Here is a 23,659-nt window from a genome sequence, read left to right as displayed (position 1 = left end):
ATCATTCTTGATCAACTTGCAAGAGCTTTGTATTCAGAAACTTTGGCCTATAAATAGAGGTTCAAATCACTCTTCAATTCACACCAAAACCTCACAATTATAGGTTTTCTCTCTTCTTTCTTAGAATGCAAGTTTCTTAAGTTTCAAAGAGGTGAAATTCTCAACCTCTAAACCTTTGAAGTTCTGACCAAAGTGAGGGTTCTAACATCTTATAAACATCAAATGTGATGTGTTTGATCCATCCACACACCCCAAAAACACCTAAATCTCAGAATCACTCTTCAACCACCATGTTTGCATAAAGAGAGCCTTATCATGCCAAAATTCACACCAGCCCATATCTGTCCAAGTTAATCATCCAAACACATTCCATATATCATATATGAGCTATACCAATCATCATCCATGACCTGAAACACCTCCATCATCAAATTCGATCCTCACTTCAAAGTAACTGCAGATCGGGTTCCATGGATATACTCAGGTGAATTCAATCCATTCCAAGCATTCAAACATGTTCCATAAGGTCCACTAAAGTTGTTCAGATCATCAAACAACAACTGGAACTTCTCTTTTGCAGAAATCAATTTCCAGGTTGGCCGTTTTTGAAGGTAAGTAACATGAACTTCAAACTCTAACATACATGCATCATAAATGAAAAACTGGTTTACCATCTTGTTTCTGCACTATCACTGATCATTAACCCTCAATCAATTGCATCATATCATGATCATACACAATTTCACATTGAATTTCAGTTTTAGGGTTCTTCGTGTTCATCACAAAATTGACCCCCTTAGAGTGAAAATAAATGAATTCTGAGATCACCATCATGTTCCTTGTGAAAAACCGAGTGAGATAGACCCTTTGATCGATCCAAACAACACAGTTTTGAAGATTTTTGAATTTCAGTTATGGTGTGTTCTTGGCGCCAGATTTTCGTTCAAAGAATTCAAATATTTGTTTTAAAATATAATGAGTTGAAAGCGTATCATAAACAAGCTGCACACGCAGCTCAGCTGGTTAGTGTTTTGGTTGGTAAGCACTAGGGCGTGGGTTCAAACCCTTTGGGAGACAAAACCAATTTTTTATCACCTTTTTTCTTCATTTTTTAACAAACTTTATCTAATTATTTAACCAATCAAATTAACTCATTTTTTATTCATTTTTTACACACTTCTTATTTAATATACCTATTTTGACAACATTAAAAAAAATCACAAAAAAAAGATTTATTTAATATGTTTTAATTAGGTTTAAAATGACATGTTTTTAAGTATTTTTAAATACTTTAAATATTGTTTTTTTCATTATTTGTTAACCTCATCACTTGTAAATATTTTTGTGATCAAACCCTAATCACTTAGGTCTTAATTAAGTATTAAAACTTGTTTTAACTTAATTAAGTTGACTTTTGTCAAATTCAAATCGTTTTAAAACGAGCGATCGCGATTCTTTTTCAAACGATAAACCACTTCTTTTTGATTAAATTCTTTTGACTAATCAATTAATTTTCAAAACAGTGGGGCCTCTCGAATATTAGAGAGTATAAGACCCACTCTTTTTTCTTTTATACAGTTTTTCTTTGTACAGAAAACTCTTTCAAAACAAAAAAAACTTTCAAACAGTTTTTCAAACAACGCGTCTGTAAATAAACAATCAACCATGTTTTTGTAAATATACCATGGGCCTCCATGTAGGTATAAGTCCCAAGCCCTTTTGTAAATACCTGTTTACATAGCTTTGAATAAATTCAAGTGGACCTCTCCCCGAGTATGAGTCCCGAGCCCTGTGTATACAAATGGATCATGCTTACAGGTATATTTCCTTCATAAACTCCATTATATACACACACTTTGTCATACATATATATAATTGTTCATACCTGTTCATGTTTGTTCATACTTGTTCATGTTTGTTCATATGTGTGATATGTGTGCCTGTTCAACTTAGTACAACACTAGGTTCCCTATAGCCTCCTATTGGGCTTCGTGCAAAGAATCTCCCTAGTTTAGGTTAGGACATAGAGTATGGTTTCCCGGTGAAATCGCTCTAAGAGCTCAAACCAACTATACCATGCCTCCCCTTGGGCTTTGTACAAACGAGTGACCCTCCCATAGCCTCCTCTTGGGCTTACAATGCAAGGACCCTCAATTGTCCCTCCCATAGCCTCCTCTTGGGCTTACAATGCAAGGACCCTCGGATAGCCTCCTCTTGGGCTTCATACAAGGACCCACGGGCTTCTTATAAGCATCCCCAATATCCAAATCAAATACCCTAGGAGATTAGACATTTTTCATCTCTATGCTAGGAGTATCTCTTCTATATCATCACAAACAATCAATCAATCAAAATCAAACTTTTTTGCCACAAGGCTGGCTAATCAATCAAACTTCTTTTTGCCACAAGGCTGGCTAATCAATCAAACCGTTTTGCCACCATACTGGCTGATTAATCAAAGTTTTTGTCACAAGGCTGACTTCATTGAAACTTTTGCCACGAGGCTGGCTGATTAATCAAAACTTTTTGTCACAAGGCTGACTTCATTGAAAGTTTTTGCCACAAGGCTGGTTAAACAAACAAAAATCAAACAGATGTATGTGATGATATAGATTAGATACATCTAGCATTTAGACGACATTTGTCTATTTTCCTTTGCTTCCACTAGCATAAGTGGGAACTACGATTGCTCTGACTTTCTCAACATCCCTTTGAGAATACGTAGGCACAAGGTCGATCCTTGGCGAGCAAAACAAAACAAAAAAAACCATTCAAACCTTAGCACCCGTAGACCCCGAGCTACAGATGCTCTGATTCCCTTTAAGGGATATGTATGCAGAGGATCGCGATGATCTTTGCGAGCATAATCAAACAAACACCTTAGGTCCCACCTATTTCACAACAGAACCTTCACCATAGCATAGAATAAAAAACAATAAAGAACCCTGTAGAGTACTACAGATACGTTGGGTGCTAATACCTTCCCTTCCTATAACCAACCCTCTTACCCAAGATCTCCCCCCACTTTTAGGTTATTGCAGCTTTTTTCCTTTTCCTCCTTTGGAAATAATAAAAAGTTTGGTCGAAACAAAGAAAAATCATTTTTATGAGCACTCGAGCCCAAAGAAGGCATCAGGTGTCTCATCCCACAAAAAAGAGGAACAAAACGATTTTTCGCCCGCGACAGAAAAATGGCGACTTCACTGGGGACCATCTTTTTATTGTTTCCAAAGGAAGGGTTATTTCTAATTATTGTTTTTATTTTAATTTTTGTTACATGTGTGATTCTTTGGTTCTGTTACTTGTGTGGTTCTGTTACAAGTGATACATTATGGACAAATCCTAACCCGGATTAAGTACACATAAGAAATTAGGTGGAGGGTATAGTCATGTGCAGGCGCACTTGAGAATCCTTCCGCTCAGTGGAGGTTCCTTGTTGGTAATATATGTTTAGCATGCTTTCGTAGCGAAGACATTATTGCCGCATTGAACTGTAGAAGCTGAGTTGGCCGTAGAACCCCAACCCATCCTGGCCTTATTAGGACGTGGTGCAGAAACGATCCAGGTGAAGACTTGGATAGTTGTCATGCGGAGAACCACACTCAGACGAGTTTTTCTTGAGAATATTTCTGGCTCATCAGTTTAGTCGTGAAAGCCGGTAATATCCGAAAGAAAAATGTAGACTCTGACGTATCAGTAGAACATGTTGTACAGGTGATTAACTAGATCTATCCCTATTTGGTTCTCTGACCTCATGCTCGTGACGCTGGACCTTTGAACCTGTGTGTACTATGTTTGAATTACCATGTTTGTGCATCATGTTTGCGTTACCATTACCATGTCTGTTTTACCATGTTTGAATATGTGGCATTCATGCATCCACGCATTCATACATTCAAAAAAACCCATCTTTTTTTTCCATAAAAACATGATTTTTCCAAAGATTTAGAGAAATTTTCTTTGCAAACATTTTAGGATTTAGTCATGGAAGAAGTAAAAAGGCATACCAAGAAATACGGTTTCAAAGCGCCTGATGTGGGAAAACTGATAGAGTTAGCATCTTCTGTACAAAATCCTTCCAATTTTAGGAAAAGTTATGGAAAACTTTTGCCTATCTTGAACACTCATGTTGATGAAGGACTTCTCAAAACTTTGGTTCAGTTCTATGATCCCGTCTACCGTTGTTTCACCTTTCCAGACTACCATTTGGTACCGACCTTGGAAGAATATGCCAATCTTTTGGGTATTCTTGTGTCTGACAAAATACCTTCCAATGGTTTGGAAGCCATTCCTAAGTCACATGTCATTGCAACAAGTATCCACTTGAAGAAATCTGAAGTAGAGAGTAATTGGACTACCAAAGGAAACCTTCCGGGTTTAACTTCACACTTCCTGGTAAAGAAAGCCTTTGATTTCATTGAAACTGGTAGCATGATAGCTTTTGAAGCTGTACTAGCCTTGCTCATCTATGGGTTGGTTCTATTTCCCAATGTCAACAACTTTGTTGATATCAATGCCATAAAGATCTTTCTGATTGGAAATCCTGTTCCGACTTTGCTTGGTGACATGTATTTCTCTGTTCATCATAGGAATCGCCAAGGCGGTGGAATCATTGTATGTTGTGCACCTCTATTGTTCAAATGGATTGTTTCACACTTACCTGAGTCTCCTATTTTCACAGAAAACCGAGAAGGTTTGCGTTGGCCTCGAAGACTTATGTCTCTTACTAATAATGATATCCGTTGGTATACCTTGGCTCGCTGTGGTACAGAAACCATTGATAGTTGCGGAGAATTCGCCAACGTACCTCTCATTGGTACACAAGGAGGAATTAACTACAATCCGATCTTAGCCCGACGACAACTCGGGTATGCAAATTCAGTTAAACCTGTTGGTCTCGCAGTAGAAAGCTACTTCTATCAAGAAAGGGAAGATCCTCAAAGGTTGAAGACAAGAATGATGAGAGCTTGGTACGACGTCCGATGGAAAGAAAAAGGTGAGGAAAGGAATTGCATTGCTACGGACGCCTACACCTGCTGGGTAAAGAAAAGAGCAAAAGAGTTTCAAATGCCTTATGATCATGAAAAACCCATGTCTCTTGTGGTATCTCAACTACCCAATATTCCCATTCCCACTATGAAGGAATACCAAGACATTTTTCATCTCTATGCTAGGAGTATCTCTTCTATATCATCACAAACAATCAATCAATCAAAATCAAACTTTTTTGCCACAAGGCTGGCTAATCAATCAAACTTCTTTTTGCCACAAGGCTGGCTAATCAATCAAACCGTTTTGCCACCATACTGGCTGATTAATCAAAGTTTTTGTCACAAGGCTGACTTCATTGAAACTTTTGCCACGAGGCTGGCTGATTAATCAAAACTTTTTGTCACAAGGCTGACTTCATTGAAAGTTTTTGCCACAAGGCTGGTTAAACAAACAAAAATCAAACAGATGTATGTGATGATATAGATTAGATACATCTAGCATTTAGACGACATTTGTCTATTTTCCTTTGCTTCCACTAGCATAAGTGGGAACTACGATTGCTCTGACTTTCTCAACATCCCTTTGAGAATACGTAGGCACAAGGTCGATCCTTGGCGAGCAAAACAAAACAAAAAAAACCATTCAAACCTTAGCACCCGTAGACCCCGAGCTACAGATGCTCTGATTCCCTTTAAGGGATATGTATGCAGAGGATCGCGATGATCTTTGCGAGCATAATCAAACAAACACCTTAGGTCCCACCTATTTCACAACAGAACCTTCACCATAGCATAGAATAAAAAACAATAAAGAACCCTGTAGAGTACTACAGATACGTTGAGTGCTAATACCTTCCCTTCGTATAACCAACCCTCTTACCCAAGATCTCCCCCCACTTTTAGGTTATTGCAGCTTTTTTCCTTTTCCTCCTTTGGAAATAATAAAAAGTTTGGTCGAAACAAAGAAAAATCATTTTTATGAGCACTCGAGCCCAAAGAAGGCATCAGGTGTCTCATCCCACAAAAAAGAGGAACAAAACGATTTTTCGCCCGCGACACTATGGTCAGAGTGGGAAGCAACCAAGTTGACAAGTTTAACATTAGGAAAAGCTGGCATCCAGCCTGTGTTTGCAAGTGCCCTGTCTAATCTCTCCTCAACCATATGGTTCGTTCCACGACTTTTCGTCCACGTGAACGGATAGCCTTCAAGGAATATATCAGTGAGATCACATTCATTTACAGCTTGTCGAAAACCGTGCACAACCAATTAGGGCGGGGATGATTGCCTCGCTTGTTTTGTTGTGATAATAGGTCGTTGAAATCTCCGATTATGCACCACGATGTGTTGGACATATCACGTAAGTCTCGTAACATATTCCACGCTTCTCTCCTGCATACTCTCTCCAGAAACCCGTAGTAGCATGTGAGCCTCCACTCCCCTTTGTCATCATCTTGAATATGGAGATTTATGAAATTCCTTGAAAAATTCATAATACTGCATTTACTGTTGTTATTCCAAAGAACCGCAATACCGCCACTTCTTCCTTCAACATCAATAGCTAAACATGCATCAAACTTCAACATCACACGATTATTTTCCAACTTTTGCGACTTAGAAAGTGTTTCCGACAAAAGCAGAATATCTGGGTGGTACTGATGAACCAGCTTCTACAAATTAGGAATTGCCCGTGGGGTGCTCAATCCCCGGCAATTCCAACTAAGGATTTTCATTGGTCCCGGCAGTCCTGGCTGCCAGGACTTGCCGATAAAAAATGATGGTTCTCCTCCTATTTATCTCCATCCTTCTCATTCACCATGGTGTGTTGTACGATTTTATCTACATGAATGTACGATTTTCATTTCTCTCACAAAACTTTCAAAAGCATAAATAGGAAATAAATTCCACCAAGTATCATAATCAACCAAAAAAACTTGAATTGTCCAATCTATATGCACATGTATTTTCTTCTCTGAAAATATGAGATATTTTGAATCTAAAAGAGTGTATAGTGTGTAATTTATTTTTCATTTATTTAGAAGTTATCAAGGGACAATTTTCACCTTAGAAATGCATGAATGCTTAACATTGAGTTAATTTCAAGCTTAATTTTTTTTCCAATTGTTCCAAAAAAAACCTTTTCATTTTTTAAGGAGATTGGTTTAGGTGTTATGGTGTCGTTTTTTTTACCTCCCCGTTTCACTTGGGAGGACGGCACGCTAGACCCTTCACGCGGAATTTGGAAGGAGAATGCGCCCGTTGCGGGATGAATTTTATTCCAGTTCTTCCTACGATATCACACGAACTTTTTAATTATCCTACGAGGAGGAAAGGGGAAAAAGATCTCAAATAAACCCTAGGAGTTTGCTAAGTGTGAGGATTCACCTAGACTAGAAATTCTGGAGTCCGGGAGGTCGGTTATACATAGGGAAGAGTTTAAGCACCCTACATATCCGTAGTACTCTACGGGAACCTTCTCTGTATCTATGTGTTTGTGTTTGTTGCTTATTGATTGGGAAAGTTTCTCCTTTGTGTTAGGAGAAGGAATTGAATTGAATTAAAAGAAAGACAGACTGACTACTTTTGATTTTTTGTTAGCTCGCTGAGATTCCTTGTGAACCTCATGCCTACATATCCCTAATGGAAGTCAGAGCTTTTTGTAGTTCGGGGAACTAATTAGGGAAATTAATTGTTTTTGGTGCCTTGCTTAAAGCTCAAGGTTGAAGCTTGAATTAAATCTCTGTTTACAGTAAAGAGACATGAAATTGTCTTTACAGAGAGGTATTTCTACTATTCCACCATAAACATTTGAAAGAGTGACAGAAAAGCTGAATTCATTTCATTAAAGAGAGGGACTTTACTTGTGTGTTTGCAAGTATGCCAGTCACATGTCTCTTAAATGAAAGAAGGATTCTCATCCAAATTAGGGAAAGTGTACAAGTCTGGGTTTGTTTTCCTCAGAGCATGCCTTTCAAAGTCCTAAATGGGAGAATGTTTGAATTTGAAATTGAAATTGAAATTGAAATTGAAATGTTTGTTTGTTTGAATGTGGTGAGATAGGAGAAATATCTCTCTATAGAGATAAGCTATGTCTATCTACTGTTTGAAAGATTTGATTTTTAGCTGGCTTGTATGAGGCCCAAGCTTGAGGCTTTTTGATTGTTTTTAATGACTCTAGGAGATAACTCTACTGGGAATTGACTTTTAATGATTTGTGTTCTGTACAAAGCCCAGAATTGAGGCTGACTCTAGTTGGAGAGTGTTTTATTTGTTTTATGATTGAAAGGGTTATTTAGTGTTCTGTACAAAGCCCATAATTGTGGCTGACTCTTTCTATGGAAGACTCTATTTTGTGCCTTGTATGAAGCCCAAGGTTGTGGCTGACGGTTGAGGAAACTGAGTATGAACGACTCTATGGGGAAAAGATCCTAGAGGTTTGGAATCTTTGACACAGGTAATGTGGTTTATCTTCCTTGTACAAAGCCTAAGGTTGTGGCTGCTTGATGGTGAAGGACTCACTAGGGAGACTCTATTATCTGCCTTGTACAAAGCCCAAGGTTGTGGCTGACTCTCTAGGGGAATACCTATGAGTAGGGTTTTGACTCTAAGGGGAGTATATGCCTTGTTCAAAGCCCAAGGTTGAGGTTGACTATTTAATGGGGAAAGATCTACCAGTGTGGGATCTTTTGACTTAGAGGGTATTTTCGTTGAGGATTATCCTAAGGGTTGACCCTACTTAGGATTTTGCTTTTGTTGAATGAAAGGCCCAGGTTGGAAGATTGACTCTACTGCAGAATTTGTTTGGATGATTGACCTAAAGTAGACTCTACCGGGGACTTGACTTTTATTGACTGAGACCGACCTTAAGTGAGATTTATCTTTTAAAAGTTGAATTTTTGGAAGCTAACCCTTTCCAGGGAATTATGACCTTAGAGGACTGATTTTTGGAGGCTAACCCTTTCCAGGGGATTTGGATTTAAAGGAGTGATTTTGGAGGCTAACCCTTTCCAGGGGTTTTTGTTAAAAATGAAGGAATGAATGGAGGCTGACCCTTTTCAGGGGTTTTGGATGATGTCAGAATGATTAACTAATTGAGACTTCTTGTTTAAAGCCCAATATTAAGGCTGACACTGACTGAAAATTTAAACAATTATGGAACCTAGACTCTGCTAAGGAAAATTATGGAAGATAAGGGTGACAGAGACTGTCCATGTCTCTCATTCCAAAAGGTGTACTCAATGTGAGATTGAGACATTCTTAGCTTTTTAAAGTCTGGTTTGAAGAGTGGAAGAAACTCACCAGGGTAGGCTAAAAAGGTGACTAAAGACCTGTTCCTATGTTTATAAGAAACCTGATGGGTCCTTGTATTCAAGCTCAAAAGGAAGCTGGGAATGCTTTTAAGAAGCCTGTGGGTCCTTGTACAAAGCCCAAGAGGAGGCTAATCGAGGGTCATCGAGGGTCCTTGTTATAGCACAAGAGAAAGCTATGTGGTTTTGAACTTATTTTGGCTCTAAGCAAATGGGTAAAAGGTTTCACCGGGAATAATTCCTCTTGGGTGGATGTGTCCTAGTTTGGGTTCTAAGGCTTTTTCAAGATGTTTCACCGGGAATAATTCATCTTGAGGGTTTGAACTAAAGATCTCTAATTAGGAAAGAGCCTTCACCGGGAAGACATTCTCAATCCTAGGCCATAGTCCTACAATATATATATATAGTTTAACTGTCCTAAGGTTGTACTCAGATGTAGTTCTAAACAAAATATATACAGTTTATATTTGACAGTAATTTAAATGAAAGCTTATAAATTGAAAGCTATAAAGCGTAACCTGGATGGAGTGGAGGCCTTTGAAGATGTATGTATAAAGCCTCACCAGTAATTTTGTTGTTTATTGATAATAGTTGAATATTTATTATAAACAGTTAAAGGTTTTTGAAAACAGAAGAAGTGAGGATGGACATAGGTCACATAGGTATCTGAAGAGTTTCACTGGGAATAATGCCCTTCAAATACCAGATGAATGTTTTGAAAACAGCAAGAAGATTTTGTAAATACAGTTTTTGAAAACTGATAGAAAAATCAACTTAATTAGAATAAAGATAAGGTCTATCCATGGTTAAGACCTAGATGATTAGGGTTTCAATTCAAAATATATTTACAAGAGATTAGGTTTTAAAAATCAAATGAAAATTATATTTTTTAAAGTATTAAAACTTACTTAAAGATATGTGATTTTAAACGTAATTAAAACATATTAAAATAATATATTTTTTATGATTTTTTGATGTTATCTCAAAATAGATATATTAAATGAGAAGTGTGTGAAAAATCAAATGAAAATGACTTAATTTGATAAGTGAAATAATTATATGAAGTTATGAAGAAAATGAATGAGAAAAGAGCTAAAAAAATAGGTTTTGTCTCCTAAAGGGCTTGAACTCACGCCCTCTAGGTTACCAGCTAAAACACTTACCATCTGGACCAGGTGCGCAGCTTGTTATGTGAATACCTCCAAGTCATTATATTTCAAAACAAGTTCATAAATGAGTGAAAAAAATAAAATGAACTTAAGGTATGAGGGGGGGATCGAACCCCAGACCTAAGGCATGGCAAGAGTTTGGACGCGCGCTGTAGCCATTGGGACACTACGATGAATTCGTAAGTGACACACCCATCATTCAAAATAAAATAAACTCAATCCTGGGAAATTTGAAAAAATGGCACCACCATCTTCATCTTCAACCTCAAGCATTAGATTTTTGAATTTGCTATCTCCTTCGTTTCTCAACCAAACTTAATGATGTAAACATGGATTTTGCTCGTTTTTGGACAAGAATTAAGATGGTATCCTTTGATTTTATTTATTTTCAGTGTAATTCAAAATTCGCACGTATGAACACTAAGAACCCTAAAACTGAATTTTTAACATGAAATACTATATATGCATGATATAATGAAATTGACTGAGGGTTAATGATCCTCTCAGGTGCAGAAACTTATTGGTATAACAAGTTTTGATTTATGAAACAGGAATCATAGAGTTTGAAGTTTATGAAACTTACCTCTGAAATGAAGATCGAGCTCTGATCAAAGGGTGCTACAGAGTTGTTATAATGATCCCAAAAGCTTTAGTGATCCCCCAGGAAGGTGTTGAGATGCTTAGTTTGGGTTAGAACTCCCCAGAACTTCTTGCTCGACCCCAACTGATATTTCTCCAAGTGAGAGGTGAAGATGATGATTCTCCACGTACAGAAATGTTCCAGATGTTTGGATCACCTCTAAATACCTCCCTTGATGTGTTTGAATACTTACTTTCAAAGGAAGAGCTTTGGTCTGAAGAATCCGAGTCTTCTTGCCAAAGAACCTTTGAAAAACCTAAGTATGAGAAGAGAAGAGAGAAAGCAAGATTTATGTTGCTTTGGTGTGTTTTTATACTGAATTATGCCCTTGTATTTATAGGCAAAAGGCTCAGAGCAATTGAAGATAGTAAGCTTGCTTAATGAGGTTAACTTAGTTTCTTAGCTATGAAGAAACTTTGAAAATATCACATATGCAATGATGGCAATTTTGATTCCATTTGAGCAATCCCCTAGCCATCGATTTTGTGTGATCTTAGGGGACAATTTTGTTGCAGAAGTGAACTCTAATTGGCTTGGGGGAAGATTCCTTGGTGATTCATCAAGATTCCAATTTGGTAATGATTACTTAATCACATGGCATTGAATTCTTGCAACTTGGCCAAAAATGATGAAATAATGCATTTGATTCCTCTAAATCTCTTCTGATATATCATGAACAAGGATGAATCAAATGGTATAGGCATTGGTACAAAGTTTGCAAATATTCCAATTTGGTCATGACCTATAATTTCTCTTCATGAGCCCAACTTTGAATCATCATAACTCCTAGCTCAAAATGAATTTGGAGAAGGTTGAGCAAAATTTGTAAAGCCCTTAATATGTACTTCAATTCATTAGTTTGGAGTTTCTTCAAAATCATTTGGGAAATTTGTAAAAAACATGCCCAAAGTTTGAAGAAAACTAGGTTAAAAACACTTAGAATTTTTCTGTTTTTTATGACCTTATAACTTCAAAAGTCCAAATCTCTCAAATGATTGATCTCTTGAAAAAATTTTCATTGTGAGAAGTTGTTTTGTTTTGCAAGACCTACAACTTTCATGTTGGGAGATTTTTGAGTGTGTAAGCAAAATTTTAAGATCCGTGAACTAGGTCAAAATACACTTAGTTTGACTTTTTGTTGACTTTTTGATCCTTGACGAATTTTCTTGATTTTCTTTGGTCAAATGACTTCAATAATCATATGTTGATGATATTGACCCTTAAAAGTCATGGTTTGACCAAAAATCCCAAAAGTCAAAGGTGATCTTGTACAATTGACTTTTTCTTGATGAAGTGAAATCTTGGACTTTTGTGATGAATCAAACTCTCCTCCTCAAATGAGTGATGTGAATGGATTATGTTGAGGTAATAGAAGCTCTTGAGTCATGTTTTGAGTTTTGGATCCATGTCCTGATTAAAAGTCAACTATCCAGGTGAATTAGGTCTGAAACCCTAATTGTCAACCAGATGAAATTGGTGACTGTAGATCTTGAATTGAAGTACAATGCTTGGTGGATATTGTTATATGGATCATTTGAGGATAATTAAATCCCTTGACTGATGCCCTGGGGATTTTTAGGGTTTCCCAAATGTGGTCCCTGATCTTAGTCCTTGATGGGCCCAAAACTCTAATCTGATGATCTGAGCAAACCTGAGCTCTGATGACTGTTGTCTAATCAACATAGGTGAATAAATGAATCATTTGAGTCTTATGATTGTATTAGAGATTATTCTCATATTGATTGATCCTTTGCTTGAACTCTTTTGTCCTTGAGTACTCTCGATTGGGTATCAGACAAACAAGTGACTGCTCTGAGTTCCTGTCTTGAGTTTGGTGAGGCATTTGGAGGTGTGACATCTCAGGGGGGGTCAAAATTAGGGTATGACAGGTGCCAATAACATCTATTCTTTCATTAATGGTCGCAACTGTTCATTATGTGAATCCTTCCCCCAGTCTGGTTACTTATTAAGAATTTTAAGTTTTTTAATCTTAGTATCATTTCTTAACTTTATTTATTTATTTTGAGTTGTTGGTCAAACCTATAGCACTAGTTAATTTTATAGAGTTTTATATATTTGCTAATTAAAAGAATTGATGATGAATTCTTTTGGAATAGTTGGTGACTATGTGATGTATTCAAATAGAGGGAAATCAATTTTATCTTTGGTATGTCTTAGTGTAAGGTAGTGATATATTGTCCATTTAATATTGTGGTATTGACACATGTTTGAAAATGATGTACGTTTAACAATATATAAAGGCAAAACATTTTTGTGTGTATCCTATTTGTAAGTACAAGCCTATACTCACCAAGGAGTTTTCGATTCATGGCAAACATCATAAGTGAGCAAACACAAAAGCACAAGTGGATGACTCAAGAAAAATCAAGTTTTGGCTATCTAAGACAATGTAGGTCGACCTACCATGTGCTCAGGTCAACCTGTGAAGCCTCAATTACTTAGCATATAGTTTTGCCTCTGTTAGGTCGACCTAGCTCATCAACAGGTCGACTCAAACTGAAGCAAAAACAACATGTCTCTGTTAGGTCGACTCACCCACACTCCTAGGTCGACCTAAACTGAAGAAAAGTCTCAAGAATGTGTTTTAACTGATTTTAGGTCGACCTAGGCTCCCAACAGGTCGACCTAACTGGAAACAATTACAAACTGGCTTAATATACTCAATTTAAGTCGACCTAAGCAATCAAGTAGGTCAACCTATCTCCTCAAAAATTGCCAAATTGTATGTTTGCTCTGCACCAACATACCAGCTTCTTTATATATCCTTTTATGTTAATTATTCATTCGGAACACCAACAACTGAAAGAGACACAAAGGCTTCTCATCTTCGTTCTTCTTCTCAACTCCAACACAACTACACACAATCATTTTTGCGTTGAGGGTTTGCGATCAAGATCGATAACGTCCATGGAACGGAATTGAAGATTCCTAGTGGGTGAAGATTTGTGGGGTTTTTGTTGAATAAAATCTGCGGATTTTGTCCTCCAAGATTGATGAATTTTGGGGGTTTTTATCAAGAGACTTCATCAAAGATTCAGCTGAGTGTGAAGATTGAAGAACAAGGGTTCGAGCAATTCAAAACACTGCAGAAAGGGAATCAAAGTGAAGCTCTTGGAAGATACTTGGTCTGGCTCAAGATCAAGGGGAAGAAGATTCAAAGGATCAACATATTCGGTTTATCGTTATCGCTTTGTTGTCTTCTTTGTATAAACTGTTTTCAATCATAATGAAAGACATCCCACTTCCCGTTTGGAATTGGGGGCAGATGTAGTCGTAGCGAGGACGATCGACGAACTGCCTGAACAAATATCGTGTTCTTATTGCTTTTATCTTTTCATTTACGTTTCGCTTAATTCTGGTCATAATTGCAAATTGATCAAAGGTTCAAGTGTTAAACTTGTGTGATAAGATTCTGCATAAACATCACAAGTCACCACACATTGAATCATAATCAATTTGGACATTATTACCAAGTGTTTGATATATTGCTTCAACCATTATCAAGTCATTGCAAACAAAGTTAATCAAGTAAGTAGTTAAACGATTTACATTAGCTTAACTGATTTATTCTCTAAGTGGTCTTTTCATCGTTAACTCTTAACTATTTCGTGGTTTAATCACATATCCGATCCTTTCAACAGTGGTTCGGAATAGACGCGAGTCGATCCCGAAACGCTTTTGCCTAAATTTGAAATAAATCCGAAAAATCCTGATTCACCCCCCCTCTAGATCCTTAAGCCTAGCGTCTAACACTATTTTCTTTTCTTTTTTGCCCTCTAACACTAATTAGAAGTTATATAAATAAAAATTCTACTCACTCATTTTATATTTGAATATTTTAGCTTATAAAAGAAAATCAATATTATACAACATTAAAATTAATTAAAACTAATTAATTAGTTGGAAAGAGTATAAACTATACGCAATACACATCACAAATTCAAATACTTAAATAATTTTATTTAAAATCAAAATAAAAAAATCATTAAAACTAAGAATACACTAAAACTAAGCAAGGGATTAGCTTTATCATCCATGAACAGTCAACCACATGCAGCTAAGAGCGGATTACCCGAAGCAACCCCATCAGTGTTGCACTTGATCCAATCCCGAACAGGCGGACACCAAATAACTTCTATAGTGGTTAAAGTCTTCCGAGGGTGGATGTCTATGTCAAAAGCTTTAAGAATGAAAAAGCAACTTAAAGAATTATTGGCTTTTTTTGAAGTTAGGTTTCCCACCAATTTCGCCCTGACTGCAATATTAGTGATGTAATGCTTCCATTATGTAACACAATTTTCAAACCTGAACTTGTTCCTAGCTTTCCATATTTGGTAGAATAAATAGACTATGGTTGCTCTGATGACTGCAAGGGCTTGAGGGTTCCGGGATTTCTCAATAATATTGTAACAATCTGTTAAGCTATTGATAGAATAGGACAATCGAAGTTTCCCGCACAGCCAATGCCAAATTTTCTTTTCAAAATCGCATGAGAAGAACAAATGCGTAGTAGTTTCAGCATCTTCTTGGCATAAAGAGCAGATAGAAGGAAAAGAGAAACCACAAATAGCTAAATTCTCATTAGTGGATAATATGTTATGCAAGAGTTCCCACACAATCATTGAGTGAGCAGGGGTTGAGTCGATGTCCCACGGGAAGTGTGACCACTTAACTGATCTAGATGCTTTAGTGATCGTGTCATATGCATGCTTAATAGAAATCCTTCCACCTTCCACACTCTTCCAAACTAAACTGTCTTCAAAATTCAAATGAGCCGCAGAGAAAAAAGATATGAAAGATAAGAGGCTAAGGAAAGCAAGTTGAATGTTGGCATGCAGAGACCAGGAGTGTAACATCCCTAATTGTCTAAGCATAATTATGTATATATGTGGAATTGTTAAGAAAAGTTAGTGGATTAGTTAGAATCCAACTAAATGGCATCTTCGTAATTACCACTTAGTTGGAGGGCATTATGGACCTTGATTGTTAATTGCATGTGAACCTAAAGCCATGTTTGATGGAGTGTATTACAAATCACATTTTATGAGTGGATTTGAGAGAAAGAAAAGGAAGAGAAGCTTATATTCATCACCATCTTCTCCATTTTCGCAACATTAGAACAGCCTCCACAAAACATGCCATAAATTTCTGCTCACAACTCCGATTCAGGTAATTCTCAAAGATTCGGATTCTACACGAATTTCCCTTCGATTTGATATACTAATTTGCTTCAGGAAGTGTTTTTGGTGATTAGAAGTGCCATATGGTAGGTCTGTTACGCTCTGCAATTTTTATGAGAAATCGCTAGCTCGCTAAGCGGACTCAGGTCGCTTAGCGGCTGTTGTTGTGACTTTTAGAAAATCGCGGCCCCGCTAAGCAGACTAACTAAGGTCGCTTAGTGGAATTTTCATAAACGAAAAGTGTATCGCGAGCCCTCTAAGCGGACCTAGGTCGCTTAGCGGAAGCTGCTGCTACAGAATTTCTGTTTTATCCCCTTGAGTGAAGTTTGGTCCCTTTGTTGGAACTGGACTCCTACCTGACTTATAATGTGTATCTGTAGGCTGTATGTGATGCCTTATAGCCTTCGATTTTAGAATTATTATACAAATAATCATATATGTGAATTATGCATAATTAGAACAAGTTAATCCTAATGCTCTTGATTGCTACAATATGCATAAAAATGAATTTTATGTTGTGACATGATATGAATAATTGTTTATGCATATGAATGAAATGCAATTGCATGTGATGAATGATGATAGATATTGCTTCCCGTTGTTTCGGTTAAACACTCGGGATTGGATGTATTGTGTGATTCAACGCTTGGCGTGTGATGTATGCTAGAATCGAAGTGGGACAATACTAGGTAGTAAGTCGCGTGCCCTAAGGGCTATTATCGGATGTACCATTGCGGATGTACTTTTGAGAGTCTACGGGGCGTGTCTCACTTGCGGAATAAATCGAGCGTTCTTGGTACAATATAACACATCTGAGCTACCATTGCAAATGTACTTGTGAGAGTCTTAATGGCGTTTTCTCACTTGCAGAATACACTTGGCATTTTTGGTAGGGTAGAGTGGTGATGCTACATAGGAAATATCACCCGGATAACTCACCTCTAGTTGTGCCACATAGGCTACGCCACTAGGCTCCTATCCGGATGGGCTTGTGTAGTCAATTAGGCGTTTTCGCACTTGCGGAACCCATATTGCATATGGATGATGACGGGGTTGTGACGCCATGTAGGCAATGTCACTCTGTTCCCGATTTAGTTCGGATGACTCGTCACAGATGGGATTCCATGTAGGATGAATCCGCCTCATCTAGCGATGGTCTTGTGCGAGCCTCTTTGACAATATGCACTTGGTTACTCACCAAGGGTGTGTTGCGCAACCTAGGTAGACTGGCGTTAACGTGCTTCTGGATTCCCCGTACATGGGTGCGGGTTTTGCATACTTGTTTGTATACCTTGTGTATTTGTGACACGATGAGTCCTAAGGTGGACAAGTCATATGTTTGCTTCGTGCTTGTACCGGAAGTGAGGATTAACCCCGAATCAATGGTGGATTCGGTATTGCATGTACCTTGTAGACCTGAGTGGACCTATAGGATAGGAGGACTCACTGAGATTTAGTAATCTCACCCCAATCATCTTATCTTTTTCAGGTGCAGTTGTGGTGTTTAATTTGTAGCAGCTTCGGATTGAAGATTTAAAAGTGGTGATGGCTCGAAGACCTTGTTAGTTCATCTTCTGCTGTGCAGATCCATTGAAGACACATGTTGTACATTTCTTAGTAGAATGTGATGTTGTATTTAATTTGGATCATCTTGTATTTTTTTGGCTTTTGTATGTACTCAATACCAATTTTAACGTTTCATGCATAATATACTAGTCAGTTATGTGTGGGGTGTTACAGTTGGTATCAGAGCAGGTCGATTCTCGGCCGAGCCATGAGACATCGCTAGAAAATCCTTTCTTCCTCACATGTGTGCGTTGCTAGTCTAATTTTACTGATATCTCATTCAGTCGTTGAACTTGATCAACTCATCGACTGAGTGTGTGACAGTAGAATTACAGCAGAGCCGCCACGAGGGCTCGTAAACCTGTAAGTGCTGTAAACCCAAGCAGTAAGAATTGATGGGTAATGGATTTTTTGGACGACGTAAGTGGAGAATATTGAGGTTGTCAGGCTTGAGGGGAGCGTTTGATAGGAAGTAGTGATACCCGAACTGTCAAGGTGTGGATTGAAACAACTAAAACTTCCAGGATTTTGATTGGACAAAGTGAAACTGTCTCTAAGTTCAAGCAACAATAAAGGGAATCCATGGGGTATTTGAGCAGGAGTGCACTAAGGGAAGCTCTCCGAAGACGTTAAGTTGGAAGTTATTAGGGTTCGTTATCTAATGGTGGTACCAATGGTGAATATGACTGGAGGACAGATGGGACGGAAGAACTTTTGGGAGTGTGGAAACAGAAGTCAGACCCTTCTCATTACGTCGACATGGACAGTAATTAGAAAGGCAAGGAAATAGACTCTGCATCAACTTGGTGTACCCTAAACGGGAGTGGTTACCTAGTTAAGGGTTCGTAGATCGTGCGAATGTGGTAAGTTGCGATTGGGCGAATCTTGGATACCCGGTCGGTAGAAGAGGATGTGTATTTCCGTTCTTACCATTTTGTACTTAAGTTCTAGAACTACGCTAGATGAAATATGAAATGATATAGAAGCATGGAATACACTAACCTAAGTTCCTTGCTAGTTGTAATTAATCTAAACTCGAGTGAAGCCATAGAACTACGCTTGGCGTTGGGCGTTCAGGTGAGTAAGAACTGGCTTCTACCTGGAACATCAGCATGGTAATCGCAATTGCGTTGGTTGTCTAGAACCATAATATCCCTATTCAGACGGGATTACTCTTAGAATCTCTTATGCATGTATTGGACGGGTGAGTACACGCACGGCATAGCCATCTGAGCTAGAATCTTAACTCTTCGTTCCTGGCTTATTTCCTTATGAGTAAGTAAATCTTGATGGGTAGAATTCTTAGGTTTTAGCATCCTGAGGAGTGTGATGGGAAGGCATTATGGAGCCAACCCATTGGAGATCTGTTCAGACACGTGTCGGTTGTGACTATAGGATACATGTGGGGATCGTTATACGCCTCTGAGGTAGGTTACCTGGATACATGGCCTCGGAGTTGGACCACCATGTTGATACTACCAGACGGGTGTAATGCCACAGTATCTCTATCATACACAAGATGTGTGAGTCATCCTTTTCCGACATGTGTGGGACAAAGGTGATCTGAAGCTCAAGGTAAGAATCTGATCTAGTACTCGTAGGACGCAGATCCAGACTCTCATAAGGTATGTGGGATAAGGATCCATATGTCGCGCTCGATAGTAGGAAGATAACTAGACAGGCGATGGAGAAATGGGTCAAGATCCAATACTACACTTATGGAGACTATGAGTGATCATGATCATGTGAGTTAGCGTCAGATTGTACCTTGTGGACGTTCTTGTTTTGTGAAGTGCTAAGTTGGCAATTGTACACGTATGTCTAGAGTGGGACTTATGTGTAGCCATGATATCCCACTCAATACATTGAGTGGATATCCTTTAATATTAGCAACCAGTGACAGAATATGTTAAGTGTATCTTGGATTGGCTCGATGTGTGACGTATCTGGAAGAGTGTCCGTCGATAGACTGAGGGAAGGAATGTCAACTTGGTAAAGTAGAGACATTTGGGTTTTGAGAATTGCTAAGAAGTCTGTAGAAGAAATGTTCAAGGTGCGAAGTGCAATTTCTTGCATTGTGGTTACACTCTGCCGTTTGAAGCACTGAAATGAAGGATGCAGCCGAGGAAGTCGGTTCAGTGTGAGATTCAGGGGTGAAAAAGGCATTAGATGACTGCGTGAATGGAGTACGACTGTGAGAGGATTGTTATATCGGTAAGTCATATGAATTGTCAGAAGTGTTATCACACTAAGAAGATGAAGTCGTGTGGTTGGGGAAGAAGCTATATAAAGCTGGCAGAATTAACATGAACTGCAGTGCGATTATGAAGGGTTCATTATGCTGGTTAAGCAACAAGAATTGTTGGAATGGTAAACATAGCAGTTACATGCTGTGGGAATCAGTAACGAAGTCAATGAGTATTTGGCTTTCGATGTTATGGAACCGAAGCGTGTGTCTAAGTTGCGTTGGTGAACCTAAACTAGACTTGATGAAGTGAGTGGAAACTAATTATGGGGAATACGCAACCTCGAGGAGTGGTACTTGACGAAGGATGTACGTGAAGTTCTGGAACGTGTTGTAATTGGGCGGATGCAGATGAGGAACTGTTGTGTAGTAATGGAACAGAGTAAACTATGGACATAGTGTAATTCAGAGGATTTCAAGAGTGTGACATGTCGGAATCAGAGTAGCGCAATGGATGAAGGAAGAACCAGATAAGTCTGGGGTAGGAATGGAAGGACTATTTGTAGAATTTTACATTGGGATGGAAGTGTCTTCCTAAGAGAACTTGTCGAAGCAGCGTTTCGTCCGCACCAGCCTCTCTCGGGGATCCACCATAATCTCGAGAGGTATTGATAATGGGCCAGCTTGGGGAGAGACTTTGTGGTTAGCATGTAGTCTGATGTTCGTAGACCATCAGTGAAGCTTGTAAACATCAAGGGTTAGACGGAGTATCATGACCATTGGAATGCCGAATACCAGCGAAGGATTTCATTTGACATAGGCTCTGTATAGATATGCATGGTACATTTGAGCATGCATGAAGGTTGGATCGTGGTTGCAGGTTAACTGTGGGATTTCACCTTTCTTCAGTAGAATCTTGTGTGAAGTTGTCGAATGTCCAAACTATAGTTGCAAATGTTACACCTTTATGGGCTAAACTTTATGCGAAGTTGTTGGACATCAAGGCTATGATTGTGGAATGCTACACCATCATGGATTGTAGTGATGTTTGATACGTCTAGGACTGAGGTAAGAGTTGAGTAAGAAGCCTTAGTTACATAAGCAAAGGTAAATTCGGAACGACCATCCTAAGCATCGAGAAGATAGGAGTTAAGACCAGGGAATTTGGTAATCATTTAAATGCCACCGTATGGACTCGCGTGAAGAGAAATTTGAAGTGTCATCGCAGAGAGGAATATTGTGGCAGGAATTCTTGAATGGGAAGTAATTCAAGGAACTGAGTGAATCAGTAATGTTTGTTGAACACGGGGGAGCACACCAGAGATTGAGCGGTGGATATCTGACATGAGTGGCTGCTAGGGTTCTGAAGTTATGGATGTCCAGTGTAGATAAATTAAGGTCTAGGACCTTGGAAGGACCTTTCCCAAGTATGTCAAGACAAAGTATCTCAATAGATGTGTTGCTTGAGGATTAAGGTTTTTAATCATGTATAGTGGAACGCAAGTGTTTTGGAGAATTATGTTTCTTCGGATGGAACGAAACTCAGGCAGAGTAGTGAGGTTATCTAAAGGAGAAATGTAAGGAACATTTCATCCCCTGGTTGGAATAGATTTGAAGAGTTTGTTTTTCGTGGTGATTGAAAGGAATTCGAGGACGAATTCTATTTAAGGGGGGGAGAATGTAACATCCCTAATTGTCTAAGCATAATTATGTAGATATATGTGGAATTGTTAAAAAAAGTTAGTGGATTAGTTAGAATCCAACTAAATGGCATCTTGGTAATTACCACTTAATTGGAGGGCATTATGGACCTTGATTGTTAATTGGATGTGAACCTAAGGCCATGTTTAGTGGAGTGTATTAAAAATCACATTTTATGAAAGGATTTGAGAGAAAGAAAAAGGAAGAGAAGCTTATATTCATCACCATCTTCTCCATTTTCGCAACATTAGAACAGCCTCCACAAAACATGCCATAACTTTCTGCTCACAACTCCGATTCAGGTAATTCTCAAAGATTCGGATTTTACAAAAATTTCCCTTCTATTTGATATACTAATTTGCCTCAGGAAGTGTTTTATTGAAGGAGAAAAAATAGTTTGAAGTTGATGGATCCATGTTGAACGTGTGTTAAAGGGTGGCTACGGATTTGCTAATTTTGGAAGTGGAGTTTTGGCATCAAGGAGAGTCCAATGGTAGCAAGAGCATCCTATTAACCTCTCTAAATCCATGGTGAGTCTTTAGGTAGAAGCTTTGGGGTTTTACATGTAACACCCCAAAAATTATTTCTAATTATTTAATTTAAGTAGGAAAATTATTTAATAGGAATAATTGATTTTATGAGGAACATTGAGGAATATTGGAAAATAGTTATTGGGTTGTGTTGTGGTTAGTGAGAAAGGGAGGTGTTAACTTGTTAGACCCATTCACCAAAGTTATTCTATTTCTCATAAAATAGAAGGAAATTGTGGAATAGGAGGGTTGCAGCAAATGGGAGAAGAGAAAGAACGTGAAAATAACTAAAGAGCTTTGGAAAGGGGAAGACCGAAGATCAAACCTAAGGTAAGGGGTGATTACTCTAATTATATGGTATTAGGATTTTGATGATGATAGGATTGAATTAAGGGATTAGAATCTCTATTTGGGATGTTAGGTTTTGTGAAATTCCAACACTGACATTCATGATTTGATGAATTAACTGCAATTGATGATGTAGTATTGTTACATGGTGTTATGGTATGTTGTTTGTGCATTAGAATCATGTATTTGAAGTATTTTGATGTTATTGGTGATCAATTTCGTAATGGTATGAGTTGGTATGTGTTTGGGATGCATAAAAGCCTTAAAAATCATGTTTTTCATCTACTGGGTTCGTGGGAACCGGTTCCCATGTGGGAGAAACCGGGTTCTACTATTTTAAAACGTTAAAAATAGCATTTTGGGTCCAGGAACCGGTTCCCACATGGGGAGGAACCGGGTTCCAGTACAAATTCCAGCAGCACGTTTTGAAAACTATTCTAACTTTAAAAGCTTCTAATTTTCAAACCGTAAGTCCGTTTTAGACGCCGTTTTGGACGTTGTTTCTTAAATTAAATACTCTATGATATTAAGTAAAGAAAACAACAATAACTCGATTTTATTTTGAAAATCTTGATTTATTTCGTTTATGGCGTGTTTTTGTACATTGTGTGCATGATTTGGTTAATGTGACAATGTGGTGATGTTGTAATGATATAACTGTGATTTGACATTATATGTGGTGTGAATTATATATGATATAATTGTAGATGGTGCTGAAACCGAATATATCATTCGGTGTTGCTTTTGGTGAGTTATTGGTAATGGTACTGTTCATTTTGATCATGTGGTGATTGTTGTGATCGTATAATGATAATTGATTTGTTTTGAATGATGCATGATACATGTACATACTTGTTGGTGATAACTATGTTGAGTTATGTGAGACGATGTTCTTCATCGGATCGGTGATGTTGTAAGTATGTCATATGTGTGCATTCATTCATATGCATTTTGGTGATGGATCCCGGTGATGTTGTGGATCAAATGGTGGGCATAATTCCCATTGTGTGGAATTTGTGCCGG

Source organism: Vicia villosa, linkage group LG7 (assembly GCF_029867415.1).
Source record: "Vicia villosa cultivar HV-30 ecotype Madison, WI linkage group LG7, Vvil1.0, whole genome shotgun sequence".
Lineage (NCBI taxonomy): Eukaryota > Viridiplantae > Streptophyta > Magnoliopsida > Fabales > Fabaceae > Vicia > Vicia villosa.
This window is presented reverse-complemented; position numbering follows the sequence as displayed.